We start from the raw sequence: 18,422 nt of genomic DNA on the forward strand, positions 1-18,422 counted from the left end.
TCTTTGTTTCACGCGTTTCACCAGATTGCTTTCAGGCCCTAAATTCTACATCGTGCGCTGTACAGGCAGCGGCAAGAAAACACCAACAAGATCGCCATATATAGTTTTAAGGTTGCACGCCTACTCCTCTCGTGCTAAAACCACCTAGCTCTTTGAGACGTTTGGCGCGTCTTTGAGAGCTCTTTCAGACCGTCGTCCTGCTACTGTCGTCACACACACGCTCGCGTCAGACACGTGGCTGTTCGTCTCACGCAACGTCGGTCGACCTGGTGACGCTTTGTATAGTCCAGAACGATGCTGGGCAGCCAGCTGGCAGCAAAACATGCTTCTCGTAGCGTCGATTCCCCAACTGCTTGAGTTCTGCGTCATTCTTCCCTCTCTTTTTTATATTGTGCTTACGCTGGCGCGAGAGCTCCTGGTATTGTTTGTGTTCACGGTTTTCTAATTAGAAATTTTGTTCAAAGTGGAACGATCGCGTGTCTCCTCATTTCCCTCCCCATATCTCATTCTTATTTTCATTTTCACTTCGGTTAAATATGGTCAGATGAAGGTTTAAAGCACAGGAAATTAAACTAATTTTCACAAAACCATTTTTTTGCTCGGAATTCAATTGGGCTGGCGATGGCAGTGATTAATGAGCGATTATCTGTGGGGTGTAGCTCCTGAAGCAGATTGTGCCATGACTCACTGCACGCAGCATAGAGTAACCGCTCAAGACGTAGACTACACTCCGAAATGTAAAAAAAAAAAGTTAATCTTGACGGCGGCTTTTCAACGGATGAACTGACCACTTCCCGTTAGCTTGGCTACAGGTGGTGAGGCTACCAGGCGCTCTCGCTTTCTATTTCGTTTTTGCGTGTATGCTTGTGCGATCACAGTAGCTGAAACTCTGGCAGACGTGCCATAGCCGATGTGTAATGATATAGCGAAATAAAAAAATAATGAATTGGGACGCATAGCAGCCAATGTAGTAATATTACCTGTTCAACGTTTAAAATCCTACATTTTTTACCATTCTTCGTGTATACTTGATATCTGCGGCACCGCCACACCTTATCCAAACACATGTGCTTTCCATCTATTCAATAAGTTTACAAATAACCTTTCCTCTGCCATCTTGTTTTCATTTTTGCACTCGGTATGATGGTTATTCCTGCATATGCTTTTCAGCTTCCCTGCTCATTCTCAGGATGGATACCACTCTGATAAAGAATGAAAACTATACTCCACCTTGCAAGCCGTGTTGTACAACGACAGTTATTGCGAGGAATAATAATAATAATAATAATAATAATAATAATAATAATAATAATAATAATAATAATAATAATAATAATAATAATAATAATAATAATAATAATACTGTTATCGTTATTAAAACCTGATAATGCAACTTATCAATCATAGCGACAATGTTCGCCTTTGCCCCATGAATTCACCTACGATAATCACATGAAAAGACTGGCTCATGGAATACGAACACCGGTTTGAATTTCTACGTACACCACAAAAGCAATATATCACTGCACACGGCAGTTTGGCTGTTTGCAATACCCTATATTGTGTTGCAATAAGAACATTCCATTCAAATTTTACTAGGTTGATTATTGTTTCCTGTCACCATTTGCACAAGTTTCCCCGTACTCGTACAGCATGTATGAACAACGATTGAAATGGGGGGAAAGTATGCTTGGAGCAAAACCACAGAATTCTCTTAATCTGTGAAATATATAAGTATATATGTAAACCCTTTGTTTAATATAACACGTGCAATCAGTTAGACCTCAATTATTCAAAGGCTGTGAGGGCCCTTAAAAGTTATTGAGCTCTATTGCAGATAAATGTACATAGAGAAATGACATTTAATATGTCGCTCTATTTCGAACGAAAACAGATAAAACAAATTTGAGTGAGTTGTTAAAGCACAAAAGAAGAGCTTTGTTTTCTTCTGAAATGGTTTTATTATTTCCTGATCAAAGGACCGTTTGCTCTCAAGTGCCGGCTGAACGCTTCGAAATAATAATTCAATTTCTCTTATGTCCGTCACTCTGCAGACTGCATCCACCGTAATTTTCCTTCCAAGGCTCATAGGATTTGGTGGCTCTTCATAACCGGCTCAAAAGCCAAGGGCGATCCAAAGCAAGCACTCGAGACGGAGCTGGAGCGATACCCCACTCGTGTTTACTCAAGATCGGCGTCCCGCTTCCCCTACAATCCAGTTCTTGCTTATCAGGCGCAAAACTGGCGGGAACCGTAAGTTTCTTTTGTTCGACTTCACACACACCCGTACTCACGCACACGCGCACGCACGGAGACCAGAACCAACTCGCGGTGGCATCGCGAAAACTAAACCTTCAAAGCTTTCGTACGGGGCCTACAACAGGGGCGCGGTCAAAACCACTTTGTGAAGACTGCCTTGCGTTGGCCTCTTGTTCTCTTCTTTCAAATCCCTGACGAACGTGAGCTTGAGGAGGGTCCTTCAACATCCAAACGGAGGCATGCGCTCACTTCGAATCCTCGACGCCGCTTTTGCTGCAGTGTCCCTGACACACGCATCATCCCCGTTACAACACCCCCCCCCCCCCCCCAACCTGCGTCAAACTCCTCTACGTTCGTTGCCGCACTCTTGAGCAGTGACGCTCGGATTGCCCTCCCCACCGCGCAAGCAAAAACACTCGCATCCCCATCCCGTGCCAATCTCGACACGCGGCCACATCGTATTAGGTTCCCTCCAATTCGGAACCCCCCCAACCCGCACTCCGAGTTTTCCCTCCGGAGGACGCTGGGTGGGAGCGCGTCGGGCCCAATCTTCTTTTCTCGCCGCCGCCGCCATCGATGCTGAGCACTGCCGCTGGCCCCGTTTTCAGGGCGCCGCCGCACGTGTACCGACACGTCACGCCGCCACCCGAACCCAAACAAGCGACACACCGCCGTCGCCGACGCGAGCGCGTCGGAACGCTCTATACGCTTCACCGCCGCTCGTCACTCACGAACGGGCTCGCACACTTCCACGGGGCAGGAGGGATAGGAACCGTAGTCTGGCGACTCCGCTACGCCTGCTTCCCTTTCCCCTCCGCCCGTCAAACAATTTTTATTTCTTCCCTCCATTCTTTCTTTGTAAGCTTACGCTAACAGTGTGCATGTTGTCGTTAAATTGCTCGCTTTCGATGGTCTGTTAATCTTTGTTGCTTCTTTTTTTGTTTGAAAAGCAAATTCGACTTGTATTTTCTATAGAGCGCACTCCCGAAAGCCCAACTTTGTCACGGGCTCAAAGCCCCGTCAATGGACTGCGCCGGGTGGTCGATCGGCTTATGCGTAGAGGAAGCCCGCACACTGTGTGCGCCGCAAGCTCATGCGCGCTTGACAGCGGCGTTACTGTGTGAATTATGTTCGTACGTGTGCGTGTGTGTGTGATCGTGTGTGTGTGTGTGCGTGTGTGTGTGTGCGCGTGTGACTGTGCGCTGAAAAGCGGGAGCGAGGGGCAAGGAGGATGCAGGAGTTAAGGAAAAAGTGAAGTAGAGCGCTTGGGGCCCGAGTGAAAGAGATACTTCAACCGGTTGGCCGTTCGATACACGACGCACAGGGGGCGCGCCAACCAGCATATAAGCTGCTTTCCGCAAGGCGCCCATTCATCAATCTCCGCCTGCCAAATAAGCGTGGAACAGTCGGCACCCGTCACGGCATTTTATTTTACGTTTCTTTCTCTTTTTTTTTTACTTTTTGTTTCATCCGCTGACGCTCTTGCGACTTTCCCTCGTTCTATTATTTTTTTTTTCTGCACGTATCCCGGCAAAGAAAAGAAATTAATCTGAAACTCGGAGCACACGCACGTGTTGCGACCTTATCCGGGGCAAGCCATACACGACAAGTTGAAGTTAAAGCGTGTCTTGACGGCATGGCCAGTATTTTATCGCCTGGATACACGATGCACCGTTGATTCCACATAACTACTTTCTACACTGACAAGCATTTTTCTAGTATAGTAAGTTAAGCTTGGCTCATGCTGCCGCCGTCAGGTATTGTTTACGCGTCTTTTAGCTCAAAAAGAACTTAAAATGACATAAGATGCAGTACAGGAGAGCATGGTTATTCTTGGAAAGTAAAAAGACCGGGAAAATACATCCTGGCCCCGTTAGGGTGCTTCTCAAACAAAAATGTTGACCCTTCAGGGGGTCAACGACACAGATATCTGAAAGACCACCATGTTGGCGCAGTGGATTTGACATTGCCCTGCTAAGCACATGGGCACTGGTCCAAACAGTGGCCGCGGCGGCAGGGATTCGACGAGGGCGAAATGCAGGAACGTATGTGTACTGTGCATTGCGAGTACGCTAAAGAAGAAAAACACGCCGTGAAAATTCTTCCATAGTCCCCATTGCAGCGTGCATAATAATCAAATTATGGTTTTGGCACGTAAAACCAAATAGCTTTTTTTTTTTCATTACCTGCAAGAAAATTACACTGATATTTATCGCCGCGCGAAATACCGCAATTCAAGCGGCGTTAGCGCAAATTCTTTTAATTGCTGCCACGTAAAGTGGCTCAGCAAATTAGGCTCATTCAGCATGAAACGAAACTGGTTGCCTACCTGGGTTATAAGGTTACACCGTTATGGCGTGCTGTTTCGTTTACGCGCAGAAATTAATAGGAGAGTCCACTTATTTTACCGTCTTCTCTTAGTTTTGAACATACGCAACCTCACCTACGTATATATCCTGGAGGCTACGTGTCTTACTGCGCTTCCTAGTCTTCAAAACTTCGTGTACGCATCGCAGGCTTTTCAGTTACGTCCGATATTTTTTGCTGCCACTCAATTTTCTTTATACGGGCAGCGTATAAAAATAACTACACAACACAACAGAAGAAGTATGCGCATTGTATCTATTGGCCAGAGGAAATATTCTAGACAAACCGAAAGGAAACAAGTGCTGACAATAAAAGAATGAAACAAAATTTGGCAGTAGAAAAGAAGGAAACAGATACAGCAAGTATTTTTGAGGCGCTCCCATCACGCGTGGGCCGAAGCAAAGCAGAGTGGCAGGCGTTTGCGACTCGCCCGAGGCGTTTCCTGCTTCCTCGAGAGCACAAACAAAGGCGCACACCTAGAGAAGATAGACTCTGGATTAGACGGCCCGATTTGAAGAGGCAGGGAGAAGCGTGGGTGCGAGGGATGGGCGCCGTGTGTTCGAAGCTTAGGGAGCCGGTGGTGGCCCGCGATAATCTTTACGTGCCGTTCGTCCTCATATTCCCAGAGCGACCATAGGGATGCAGTGGGAGGGGAAAGGGAGAGCCGGGCGCCTCTTCTGCGCTGCGCTCCCCACTACAGGTTTCCGGGGCGAGAGACTCGCGCCTGCGCCTCGCCACCTTTTCCCCATTCCCTTTCCTGTTTTCCCAATTCTCGTCGTTTCAAGCACGGGGATCGGCTGAGGGAGAGCGGCGGCCCAGCGTCGTTTTGCCGCCCCGAACTCCCGCTTCCACCCCCTCTGATACGGCGCTCCACTTGAGTTTGCGCACCGTTCTCCCCTCCAGACTTCCCCGCCAACTCCGACATTGCAAACTTCCTTTCCACGTACGACTTGTATGCTCCGTATGTCGGCACAAGTTCGGTGCAAAACAAAAACGCTTCTTCCTGCATTGCGGGCCGGGAAACGATGGTCACGACTCGGTCGCGTTTACAAGAGTGCGTTCTGTTCGCAAGCTGCGTAACTGCGTAACGCAAGCTGCGTTCGCAAGCCTGCCACGGCGGTAAAGTAACTGCATCGCCTTGCGTTCTAAGAACAGTGGGAATGTTGGCAACTCACCCTGCAAGGGCAACCGGTCGTCCCTTATTTAACTGATATTATTTGCGAACATTGATCAGACTACATTATAGAGGGTCCTCGTATTGGATTCAGGTGTTAACTAACTCAACCGACCAAGAAGTGTGAGTGACACCAATTTTTTTATGCGAAGTAAACCAATAAATCGCAATGTAAAACGTGTCCATATAATGTTGGACCATAAGTACCGCTGAGGCATATAACTTTTTTAATGAAGTAGCGCGTGATTCTTTGATTATTGCTAATTGGGATACACTATACAGGGTGTTCCACGTAACTTTAGCCCCACTTTAAAAATATTCAAATGCCACGTAGTTGGAGAGAAGAAAGGTAATGTTCTTTGTCGTCCATTGGAGATACTCAGAATATTTATTTCATTCCTCCAAATTACATAATAAAGTTACTCTTAATAAGTTATTGAAGTTCTCGAATGTTAAAATTAGGTGAAAAGCGTCAATGATGAAATTCCGTAGGAACATGAAAAACTCCCGATAAAGCTTTCTGCTGCTCAATACCTGCCACATAAAAATATTTTTCCGAGGGTGAAAGAAGGTCGCAAATACAGGTAAACTGCCTTGAGCGGCCAGATGGCCGACAATTGTGCATGTATTCGCGGGATTATTTCTTCTTTTGTTTCGTTCTGCTCGAGAATATGTCTATATTAGGCATGAATATGACCACTGGCATGCTACTGCTGACTGTAAAGTAGTGTTTCTTGCATTGACATCGTTCCATGTTCCAAGATACCTGTTTTTTTTTTCGAGCGCGGCACATAGGCGTACTTTTATGCCTTGAGCTTCGACGTCGTTTCTCGGCGTCCTCATAACCGAGCGAACGAGCGCGGCGAAGGATGAAAAAGCGAAAGCAGAGTGATAAGAGGAACGCGTAAAAGGAGGGTGCAGCGGAACCATAACGCCGAAAGCGGAGGGGGTGGGTGCATCGCAACCATAAGGCGGAAAGCGGAGGAGGATGGCATGGCGAAAGGGTAAGAAAAGCTTAGTACTACGAAAGAAGGGCTTTGCGACAACAATGCCTACGCGATGGCACCAGAGTAGCGTGCGTCGTCTGTTCATCGATGACTCCACCGAAACTATATATGGAAGCAGAGCACTGCCTGAGCACTGTCTGCAGCGGTTGCTTTGAATCGCGACCATGCGTCACCCACGCGCTGTCGCACGCTGTGGCCCGAGTAGCCAGGCAGTCACGCCGCACTTTACTCCGTTTGGAACGTGCCGCACGAGGCAGTTTGTGTGCGCGCTAAACAATACATCTCGGAATGAGAACACGAATAAAGCAGAGCTCAAATTTTGCACTGGGGAGCATCGTAATCATCGGTGATGTTTTTTCATTTTTTTTTGCGTCGAAGCTCACCTGCTAGACTGCTAGAAAGTCACCGAAATTAAGATGCGTAGACTCTTCAAGCACATTAGAAGAATAAAGTGCGATAAACACTTGCCTTGTCAGCGAAAACAAATGAGGTAACAAGATCAATATGTCAATACCGTTATATGGAAGAGCTCATATGCCTAATGAATTCAACTGCGCTCGACCAACGTACGTGACACGTGATGTATGCCTTTTTCAAAGGATGTCTTCGATGCACTTTTACCATTCATGGCTGGTAGCGTACTTCTATTCACCATGTATGTCAGAACGCCTCGTCAAGATAAACATCATGTAAAAAAGTGAGAACTGTGCCTTCCACATGACTGCGTAATTTATATTATTTTGTTGCTTTCTAATGAGAACTTCCTTTATATACAACAATGCACGCCTCGCTAGCATTACGGCTGGCGCTTCTTGTGAATTCAGCTTGCCAGAGTCAGCTGAATTGATTTGCCGAGGAACAAAGCGAGCTCCCCTTGACTTCCGGTTTGCATGTTTTCTCTCTACAAGGGGTTCAGAGAATGCCTGGAAACAACTAGCTTGCGGCCTGATTTACATTTTTGCAAGTACGTGGCGAATGGAAAAGGACTACCAGCCCGTTGCCGCGAACAAAGGTGCTTGCCTTCCAATTTCGCTTCGTGTATTTCGCATAACTTCCAAATTAGGTTTGAGTAGCTATTTGATAAGCTTTGTATGTGAACTACGGCTGAAGAATATTTTTATTTATTTTTGCTTGTAATTATACAGATCAGCGGTATATGTATAAGCGGATAGCCTGAATCGTGCACTTTCATAAAATGCTACATCTCTTTCTCTCACCGAATGTCCCAGAATGCACCCACACAATTTATACTGTGAATGCAGAACGCGCTAAAGCACTAACAAACCAAATATTGGCGCCCTTACAAAGACTCTTTTTGTGGGCTATGGCCATCTCCAGTGCCAGTTCGATCAGGCTGCGCTGTTTCATTGGGTTCAGGTTTTATAGCTTGGCTTCGCATTGCTTTTCAGTTAGTGTTTGGGTGCCTGTGGTGACATGTTTTCCCTCACATACCCTTTTTGTATGTAGCGGTATGTTTGCTCCCCACAGGGCGTGTCTTGGAGATTTTTCAACATTGCCTCGTGAGAGACGTTGTGAAACGCTCCTTTCACGCCTGTGGCCAAGATAGCGCTCTTGCTGCGTTTCCCTAGATGATCAATGACGTCCTCCTTCAGTTGCAGTAAGTTGTCTTCAGTCGATAAGTGGGGGTGGAATTCATACATAGTATCGGCATGTACCTGTTTTCTTCCACGTATGGAGTTAGTCTGTTGAGGACCATATGATCGTACGTACAGCTCACCTGCGCATCGTGTCAGGGACATGGGTTGCATGTCTCGAATTCCCAGCGGCTTATTTTGCTTCGGGGGCATGATGGCCCGAGCTTGTTTCCAGATTGCCTTGATCGTTTCGCTTGGCCAGATTTTGTTGATGATAGTTAGAAGGTATTCTTCCACGTTTTTGTTTAGGGTTTCGGGTGAGATTGCCAGTGCTGCTTGCATTTCTGCCCTTTTTCCCTACATATAGAAATATCGGTTGGCCTGTCTTTAAAATATATAGAAGCTTATGGCGCATACATGATAGGTATGTTCAAATAGAGCACACTCAATTACAACTTCCTGTTTTTATGTTTTGTTCCTGATTTAGAATAAAATATACGATAATATACGGTGCATGGCGTGAAAACGAAAAATATTTGATGAAATATTTATTATTATTATTATTATTATTATTATTATTATTATTATTATTATTATTATTATTATTATTATTATTATTATTATTATTATTAATGCTAACGTGCACTAAGAAGGCAAACAGGATACCTTGTATCTATTTATAGGCGGCTTCGAAAATTTGTAATTTTTTCCGCACATGGCGAAGGCGATGGTTTGTATTAGGTTGGCGAGTGCGCAGAAAGAAATCCGTCACTAATGCTTCTCGCGACATGCTCCTGCCTACTCATCCTCCCGAATATCTTTATATTTTACACGCTATGCGTGAGTGCTTATTATAGCCACAAGCGCTTCAGCCGAGCTATACGCCACCGTTCGGCTTTACTGTAGGCAGCTACTGCATGCATAATAACAGTAACTTGCGGTACGCTGCGTGATCAACTTGTCTATTGTACCCAAATTGGTCTGCGCTAGTGGAGATCGGATTCAGTCTGAACAGCAGTTATTAGAACCGGGTTTGATCATATCCATTAGTTTTATTGGGGCCCGTCACGGTCTTGCGCAGACCTTCCACAACGTGACGTAACAGATAAAAAGCAAGATACGACATGAGCAAGCAAGCAACGCGCCTTTTAAAGATGAGCATTATAACCAATAGGCCACTTTTTTCCTATCGTCGTTCAGTTAGAAAAGAACACAACAAAGACAGAACGCTTGAATTATCCATCCAACATTTCTTCCTTCCCTTGTTTCATTTGAACCTTTTGTTCCTTCTGCTTAGGGTAGCAAATCGCAGGAGCGTCTGGTTGTCCTTCCTGCATTCCCTTCCTTTTTCCCTCGCTGAATGGGTGATGGCCCAATGAAATACAGCTTCCAACAAGCCAAAAAATACGCGTTTACATGTATCAGGCCTATAAAGCGAAGATTTCTTTACCCCCGTGCATCTTTTTGTTTAGGTGTGTGTGTGTGTGCCTGCGTAGAGTGCATTAGGCATATAGTAATGAAATATGTAATAAAGAGAGCAACGTTCTACATTAATATTGCGTTGATCTCGTGAGCACCGCTTCCAACCAACCCCTTAACGGCTAGAATGTCAACCATACGAGTAATTGAAGGACAATTTTAATCCGAATCATACTTGGCACCTTGCGGTAAGTACGCAGGTATGTTCCTGCCTGGCCGCGTTTTATTCAGAAAAAGAAAATATTGTGTAGCCAATGGCCGAATCGAACCCATACCGTGGAGCACAGCAATCCAATGCGTTTAAACACTAGGCAACCAACGCTTTTTTTTCTTTATTGCCTTTGTTCACCACATTCCAACAAAACAACAGACAGAATTGGTAAAAGTAAGGACGACAGGTGCTTTGAGGCGAATACGAGTTATTTGGAATGCTGACATATCAACCGTCATATCAGATACATTAGTCCACTCAGGAAGTCCAGACTGGGTTTTGTATATCTCTTATATATTCGGCACTCGATAAAATTCTCCCGCACAGGACGTCGGGTGACATCAGCATGCTTGACTTGCATTGTATTTTCCATATACTGTAGAGGCCCAGGAGCAGGATAAGGTCATACTGGGCACCTCGCGTGTTCTAAAATGGTATAAGTCTGATTTCATATGGGACTCAAGTCAACCGCTTGCAGATAGTACGTTGGACGATGTTCCAGAAAAATATGGGATCCCAGAAATTTGTGAGAACATGTTCGAGCGTTTCTGGTCTCTTACAAAGTAAGCATTCATTGGGCCAAGGTAAGAATAAACCTTTCTGTTTAAGCCAGGTTTTAGCAGGAAGAGTACTACTATGCAGTTAGAAAAAAAAACATTGTACATACTACGCCACGATCGTACGCATACTTCTCCGGTTTTTAATTCAGCCAGCTCTTTCAAACACTTGGCGCGTGCGCCACATGCCATTTTCTTCGCTGCTTTACTCGTTACGGTACGTGCTTTGAGGCGCTGCGTTAGACTACACTATCTCCGGGACCGGCCAATTTTTTCTAGCACTTAACGCTACGTAGAAACAGCGCGACCTTCTTCTAAATTCGTGATCGCTGAAGTTAATGGTGTTTTAACAATCCTTTGATGAAGTGTAAATGCGATCGTCGTTTTCACGTGCACCACATGACACAGCCGTAAGCACGTACGATTGTACAACACGTAAACGTTGATGACGACAGAGTGCGACTTTCTGTCGTTACGCTCATCCACTACCCATGTAGAGCCCAAGAATCGTCATGTCGTGAGCTCGCGTCGAAAGGCCAAGGTCGATATCATGTCTTTGCTGCCATACGATGCTCTTCGACGTGCTCGTCGTCGTTCTGATGCCATCACCCGCACGTACGCTCGCGACCCAGAGAGAAAACAACTGAATAAACACAAACACGTTGGTTCAGCTGGTAATGATTTGCAGAACTACAAGCAATGATGGATGGCCAGGTGCCTGCAAGATGCTTCGCATAACATCGCGATTTCCACAGCGCGCGTGATTTGCAAAATCGTCTTCTTTCTTCTTTTTCCCTTGAGAGCCTTACATCTTTTGTCCTCCGCGACCATGTGTCTCCTTTACAACCAATGTTTATAAAGAGTTCTGCAAGCAATTTGAGGGTTTCAAGATGCCCGACAACCGAGAAAGCACCTTTATTACCTCTACCCACCACTAACTTGTGTGCTCCAACTACGGTTATTGTGCTGAGATGACACGACTACACACAGTCTTTCGAATGTCATGTTTGCTCAATAGTTACTGCGCGCTCCTCCCTCACCGGGCTGCTCGCGCCGTTGCACCCAACTAAACGTTCAAACAACGCCCCGATCCTATGAGCCTTTGGTATAGCGCTCCCGTCTCCACGCATGCCGTGCAGCTTTCCCCCATGGCAGCGCCCCCCCCCCCCCCACACACACACTCGGTGGCGACGCTGCCCGGTGTCGGCGATCTCCCAAAGAGCCACTCGCTCCGACCCTCCTGCCGACGCCCACCTCCAATCTCTACCCCGAATGCCCCCTCACCCGGCTCCCCTTTCCCCAAGGCGTCAGGGAAACGCCGGGGGGAAGAACGGGAGATTGCCCTTGGGAATAAATAGAAATCCAGACCCCCACGCGTCCCCCACCCTCACACGCCCATTGAAGGGACAGCGTCCCATCGTCCGGTCTCCATTGCGCCGCGGGGCGTGTTACGCATTGTGTGCGCTGCTGTTCTTGCGTTCGCGGGCGCCGTGCTCCGTCGTCCCCTCCTTGTCTCCCGCTGTGTTTGGCGTTACCTGAAAGGAGCACGGAGTTGTTGGAGCCCTACACGGTGGGGAAGGCTGATACAATGACCGAGAATTTAGCTCCACGCGCGAACGTTCTTGCGCGGCACTTGCAAGATTATACCGATGGGCGATTTCCGCTGCGGCTAGGCTGTGTTCGATGTGGCTTTTCGGGAGACCTCGGCGAGCGATGGAAACAGAACAGAGCAGCGGCGTGGCCAACATTTTCTCTTAATGATTGCTATAGCTGCGAGGTAGTGCCTTAGTGGCCATGCGGCGTTAGTAACTCTGCTGTACGTGCTGAACACCGTGAAAAGAGTAGAAATTAAAAACTTGTTTAGGGGAAAATTAAAGATAAATGATCTTTCTCTGTCAGCTGCGATGACACCTCTTGCGGAAATCAATGCAGCTGTCACATAGTAAAAAAAATGGGATTTGAACGCGGCGTTAGTTTTTTGTAAGGTTACTTACAGAAACGTCTAACATGATGGCATGAGGAGATTTAAGCAATTCTGCATCACCGTACGTTTAACTACTTTAACAAAAAAATATGCGTACCCCTTGAAATGCGACACGATGCGTCTCTTGTAGATGTGTGGCCTAAAAATATGGCCCAAATAGCAGGTAAATATTTCGAAACGTAGTTTTGGTTGTGCCCCTGCCGCCGGAAGAATGTTCTTGCGTTTCCCCCGCAAGGTGGACATTCAAGTGAACATTGTGATTGTTCAAAGGTGAAAGAACTCATTGCCCCTTCGGACTTGTTTGAGAATGGATGTACCAAATTAATTAAATTATGGTGTTTTACGTGCCAAAACCACTTTCTGATTATGAGGCACACCGAAGTGGAGGACTCCGGAAATTTCGACCACCTGGAGTTCTTTAACGTGCACCTAAATCTAAGTACAAGGGTGTTTTCGATCTCGCGGGATCGAATCGCGGGATTCGATCCCGCGACCTCGTGTTCAGCAGCCGGACACCATAGCCACTGAGCAACCACAGAGGGTTTTGCATGAATGTACTGACTGCGAAGAAATTTTCTTTCGGTTCTACATCCCATCCTTTTGTTTGATTTTACGGTTGGGGGTATTGCACAAAGGCAAATGAGGCCAATAATGGCGTCAGTCATTCTTGCTAATGGCGCTGTGTCAATGAATAGATGGTACAAATTAAGATTCAAATTTAGGGTTCTCCTTTTACCATGCAAGCATACACGGCATTATGCAAGCGGAAACTGCTTGTAAACAACAGCTACGTCAACATGACGCATTAGTAGCTTTATGTTCTTTTTTAAGGTAGAAAAAAACAAGATTAAGTGAGTACGCAGAAACATATGTTGAAAAATTAAGAAAGGTACGCGTTGAGAGAAATTATTCGTCTCAAAAACTGGAAGTTGTCAAAGTTATCAGCATTGCCATGGTTACAATTGCGAATGAAGCGGGGCTGTCGAACAATTCTTGCCACTGTCAAAAAGCAAAGGGCAGCACGAAGCATGCCTATTTCTTTGCGAAAACTCTTACAAATAACCCTTTCAGATATGACCTGGATTGCACCGTACCTATCTTTTTGTTTTTTTTTCAGTACTGCAAACCACGTTTTCTAGTCAACTGCGCTATTTAAAAAGCGATCATCGACTGCCGTCGCAACGTGAGTTCACGCGTGGCGAGAACTATTTTCTTATTTATGTCCCCTTCACGACTGTTGATGTGCGCTTGTCGATTGCCCACCGAGCAGAAATAATGGGCGCTCCAGTTTATGCGCACGACTGCGGAAGCGGTGGACACGACGACAACATTGTAATGTTCGTAACAGCGCAACGCAAGGCACGGGCAAAAGGAAGGTAACTTCGACGACACGGCGGCGCCTCTCAACTCTGAACAGAGTCAGGGCCGTGTCGTCCTTTCTACCTTGCATATATATATATATATATATATATATATATATATATATATATATATATATAGATAGATAGATTGCGATTTACGTCGCCAATTTACAACATGATGGTGAGGCACATCGTAGTGAGGAATTCCAGATTAATTTTGACCTCCTCGCGTTCATTAATGTGCACCGACCGTACCAATACACGGGAGTTTTTCGTATTCCACTCATTTCGGTAGGTGGAATGCGCTGCTCAATGCATTTGTCCTCCTCCTCAATGCATGCCGCCGCGCGCTGCATGGGATTCGCGCTTCGTGCGGAAGAGGCAGTTCATGGTCGCCAATGTTAATAGCGACGTACTCGCCACTTTCACGTTGTAGCCGAGCCAGGCACTCAGCAGAGTTAATTCTTCCGGGTAATGCCTGAAACCGCTGGTGTCGCGGCGCGCACTCCAGTAATCATCCGGGTATTTTCATATTTCGCGAGTTTCTCTTTTATATCATGGAAAAACTAATTACGCCAGACATTTCACAGTGAAAAGAAAACTGGATCACTTATTTCGAAACTTTATTATTACTTTTCTATCAGAAATGCCACCCTCCATTCTTAAATAAAGAGTTCGTTAAATATTCTTATTTAATTACTGATAGTTCAATTAGGAAAAAAAAAACATCCTTCGGGTACGGCACGTAACTGCTCACAGAACACCTTCGGCTCCGTCCTCACATTTTCTATGACTTATTTTTAAGACCTTAGCTTACGTTAGCTGGGACACACTGTAGCTGTCACACGCTACGGACAAATAAAACGGCAAACGATATATAGCATCGCAAAGCATACTTCATTGCCATTGTCTAACGAACAGGAAAAGCAGAAGAAAGAAAACGTTTTACTCTCAAATATGAGCTTAAAGTACTTTTGTATTCTTAAAATGTGCTGGAGGTTTTCCATTGCTCAATTCATAAAAAAAAAAAAATGCCATCTCTCCACGAGGGTACGCCTTTAAGTGGTATACACCGGGGCGTGTCAACACCGGAGCTTTCGGAACACCCGATGTTGTTACGACAAACCACACGCCCACACACACGGACGCACGCAAACGTACACACACACGCACAAAACTCATCTTTGTAGTGACTGTTCTTCTGCTTTGTATTGGCAACGTGCCATCGAAAGTATTCGCTGCTGCAGAGAGCTTTTCGGATGACGGTCGCAGTTGCACTGAATTTAAATTTTGCCTCATTCAACTTCCTTCATACAACTTCCGCGATAAAAAAGAGAGGATGGCGGAATGTAGTCCTTCGAGCGGTAGTTGATAAATGAGTTCCCATCACCCGTCCCGACTTCTTTTTTGAAAATAAAACGCAGCTATCTGCACCTATCGTTGTTTATGGATGATGTCAGCGATGCGGCAGTTAGAGCATGACCATGTACGTGCTGTGAGTTTTGCATAAACAGAGTTCTTGAAGTACGTTATAATTTTTCTTCAAATGAGACTTGGCAGGTACGAATAACGGTAAGTCACTTTAGTTTCGCGAAATATACCACTATGTAATCACTAAGCAAACGAATTTAAAACCTTCGAAGAGGGAATAACGATTGCACCCAGGAATATAGAGACTGCCAGTGTTAGTTTTCACCACATAAAAAATCCTGTATTTAATAGCAATTTTCAGTGCGCAATGAAGAGTGCTTCATCTATTAACACACCGAATAATTACGTTTTGAAGCTAACGCGCAAAACTCAGAAACACCGCTCCTGGTACAAACAGTTACAAAGGCATGTTTACTGCAGCTTTAGGCTAAGATTATTTCCGAGCAGAAAGCGCTAGGACATTGAAATATGTACACCTATTTTTCATAATTTTCTTGCGCTGCAGGCTACACAAAAACAAGAAATCAACCGGCACCAACTAGCCTATTCACTGCGCTTCCGAAACGAAATTTTGGTTGAAATAATTTACTGTGGCACTCCAAACGGCATGACCTTCTAGGCTCTGTACTGGCAGTCCTTTTTAAAGCATCTAGCGGAAACCTTTTAAACAACAGCACTACTGTATTTGATTTTAGAGAAATTAGGGGGAACTGTAACTTAATAAAAGTAAGATGTCCCCTTTTTCTACTACTACAGATTACAAAGAGTTGTCCACTACATCCGTAATATTAAAGGCGGTGTCCCTGGAGGCTATTGGACCGACTTCGTCTACCTGAACAAAATATATTATATACAAGCTGTACGAAACTGCTGCGGGTAAGAGGTTATTTGTCAAATGGAAGTTTAGGTCGCCTCTTTAACGAACACCAATATATATGACATTGTCTTCGATGCCGGCTGGCCCCTACTGGGTAGTATTAAACACGAAACAGCCAGGAGTGCATAAATCCTATCAAGTGCATTCGGCTGCCCCGTTCTCTTTAAGTTCGCAGTTCCAAGGTAGAGCCTCTAGATTAAAAAAACAAACAAAACGAAACAAAATAAAAATACGCGGGAGCAGGTCGACAGGGAATTCCCTAACCTGAGGGCAGACCAATGTGCACAACATTTTCATCTTCTGTCGCGTTGCCTTTCGTTCGTGGAGAGCCTACATGCAAGTGTTGTTTTATATTCGTTCCAACACTCCAACGCCATCTACCGCAGCCCGGCGCGACCACTGCTTCTTTTGTTATCGAGTCTCGGCCCCGCCTTTCGAGTACAGGCAATGAGGAGAGAAAACGCGCTTGCACCTCCACGGGATATCGGCCTCAACTTATACATCTTTCTCATACTTTCATGTGCATCTAACAAAAAAAAAATAGAGAAATATGAAGAAAAAATAGAAGAAGAAAGAACAAGCAGAAAGCGCAGTAAACGCGCGGAGAACGCGTGCAGCCAGCCCTAACAGGAGCCCGTGATTAAACCCTAACGCAGCGCTTGCTTGCTTCGGGGGATGGGGACCGAAGAAAAATGTGGGCCGGGACGGAGCGACGCTCCTGGAAATTCTGAGGAATGAATCTATCCGTCCTGGGAGGAGGAATCAGTGGAGAGGTTCGGTGGGGCGGGGTTTCAGGTGGAGGAAGCAACCGAAGGCCCTGTCTCCTCCTGCTCGCAGCCAGTCCTGCACGAGAGAGACGCGGCCGGAAGAGAAAGAAATAAACACAAGAACGGAAATACCGAGGTGGTTAGCCAAGGAGGCGGCAAAACGTGCTGATGGAGGGCTAGAAGGACGGATGAAAGGAAGGGGGAGGGAGGGAGGAAGGAGCCACGGGAGGCTGCCAGACACCTTAGGCAGCGAGAATTGCTTTTAATTGAGACCGATTTATTTGCGGGAGCGCAATGAAGAGGGCGGACCCTGACTGGCTGGTCTCCCACGGTCCCCCCCAAACCAAGGTGCCGGGTTGCTTATTGATTGAATGCCATTTCTGAGAGGCGAGCGGAATTCGAGACTCGCCTATAACGGAAAGCCGAGACGCGAGCGTCACCGCCGCCATTTGATGGAAGGCGACGTTAGACCCCGCCGAGCTCGGCGCCTGTTAGCCTGAGGAGAAGGACGCTATCACGGCCGTGCCTGCAAGCCGGCCTGTTTGCCTTTTTGCGCGCTAGACCTCTCGAACGCTCCAAAAGACCTTGAGCGGACCGCGACACTCAGCCAAGTTGGATGCCGTTCAGGCGTCAGTGCGTGCACCCGGCGTCTTATTTCCCCAGATTTTGCCGGCCTTGGGGAAGAGGCGATGGGCATTTTTTCAGCCCGCAATTTTTTTCGCCTCTTTGGTTGCGTGTGCTTTTCCACTGCCTAGGTGCAGAGACGCTGATATTGCGTTTTCGTGCAGGCGCGCCGCGGTTCCAGGAATTGTGTTACACGATGGTTCCTTCGAGCCGCAGCACTGGGACAATCGGCGAGCGCTGAGTTGCTTGTAGAGTTAAAAGACCCGCGCATCAGCTGCAACCGTGGGGCGCGGAATGTTTGTAAATTTGCAGTCATCCAAATACTCCGCAAATGTGTCTTATAGGCTTAAGTGTCCATTAAGAAGCCAGACAGCGAATTCATATACAACGACCACCTGCGTTCGAAGGATGTGAGGCGATTCATCCCAAGCTGTACTTCTTCGCGTAGAGATTTGAAACTTTCAGGCTTTCAGCTTGCAGGACGCGCGTGCACGTTGTCATTTCTTTTATTTTCTTCTTTTCTGCTGCTAGAAAGTGGGCCTTTCTTTAGAGTAGAGTGTGCTAGAGCTTGTAGTTGGAGCACAGGTACGAATGTTTCAGTATTCTCTTTAATAGCTACTAGCTGTTGTTGTCTACAAGGCATTTTTTTTTCAAAAATTGTTTAAGTTAACTTCACAAATGTAACCGCGCCACACTGATTGGCGCAATTTACAATTTTTGTTAAGCGTC

Source organism: Dermacentor variabilis, chromosome 2 (genome assembly GCF_050947875.1).
Source record: "Dermacentor variabilis isolate Ectoservices chromosome 2, ASM5094787v1, whole genome shotgun sequence".
Taxonomy (NCBI): domain Eukaryota; kingdom Metazoa; phylum Arthropoda; class Arachnida; order Ixodida; family Ixodidae; genus Dermacentor; species Dermacentor variabilis.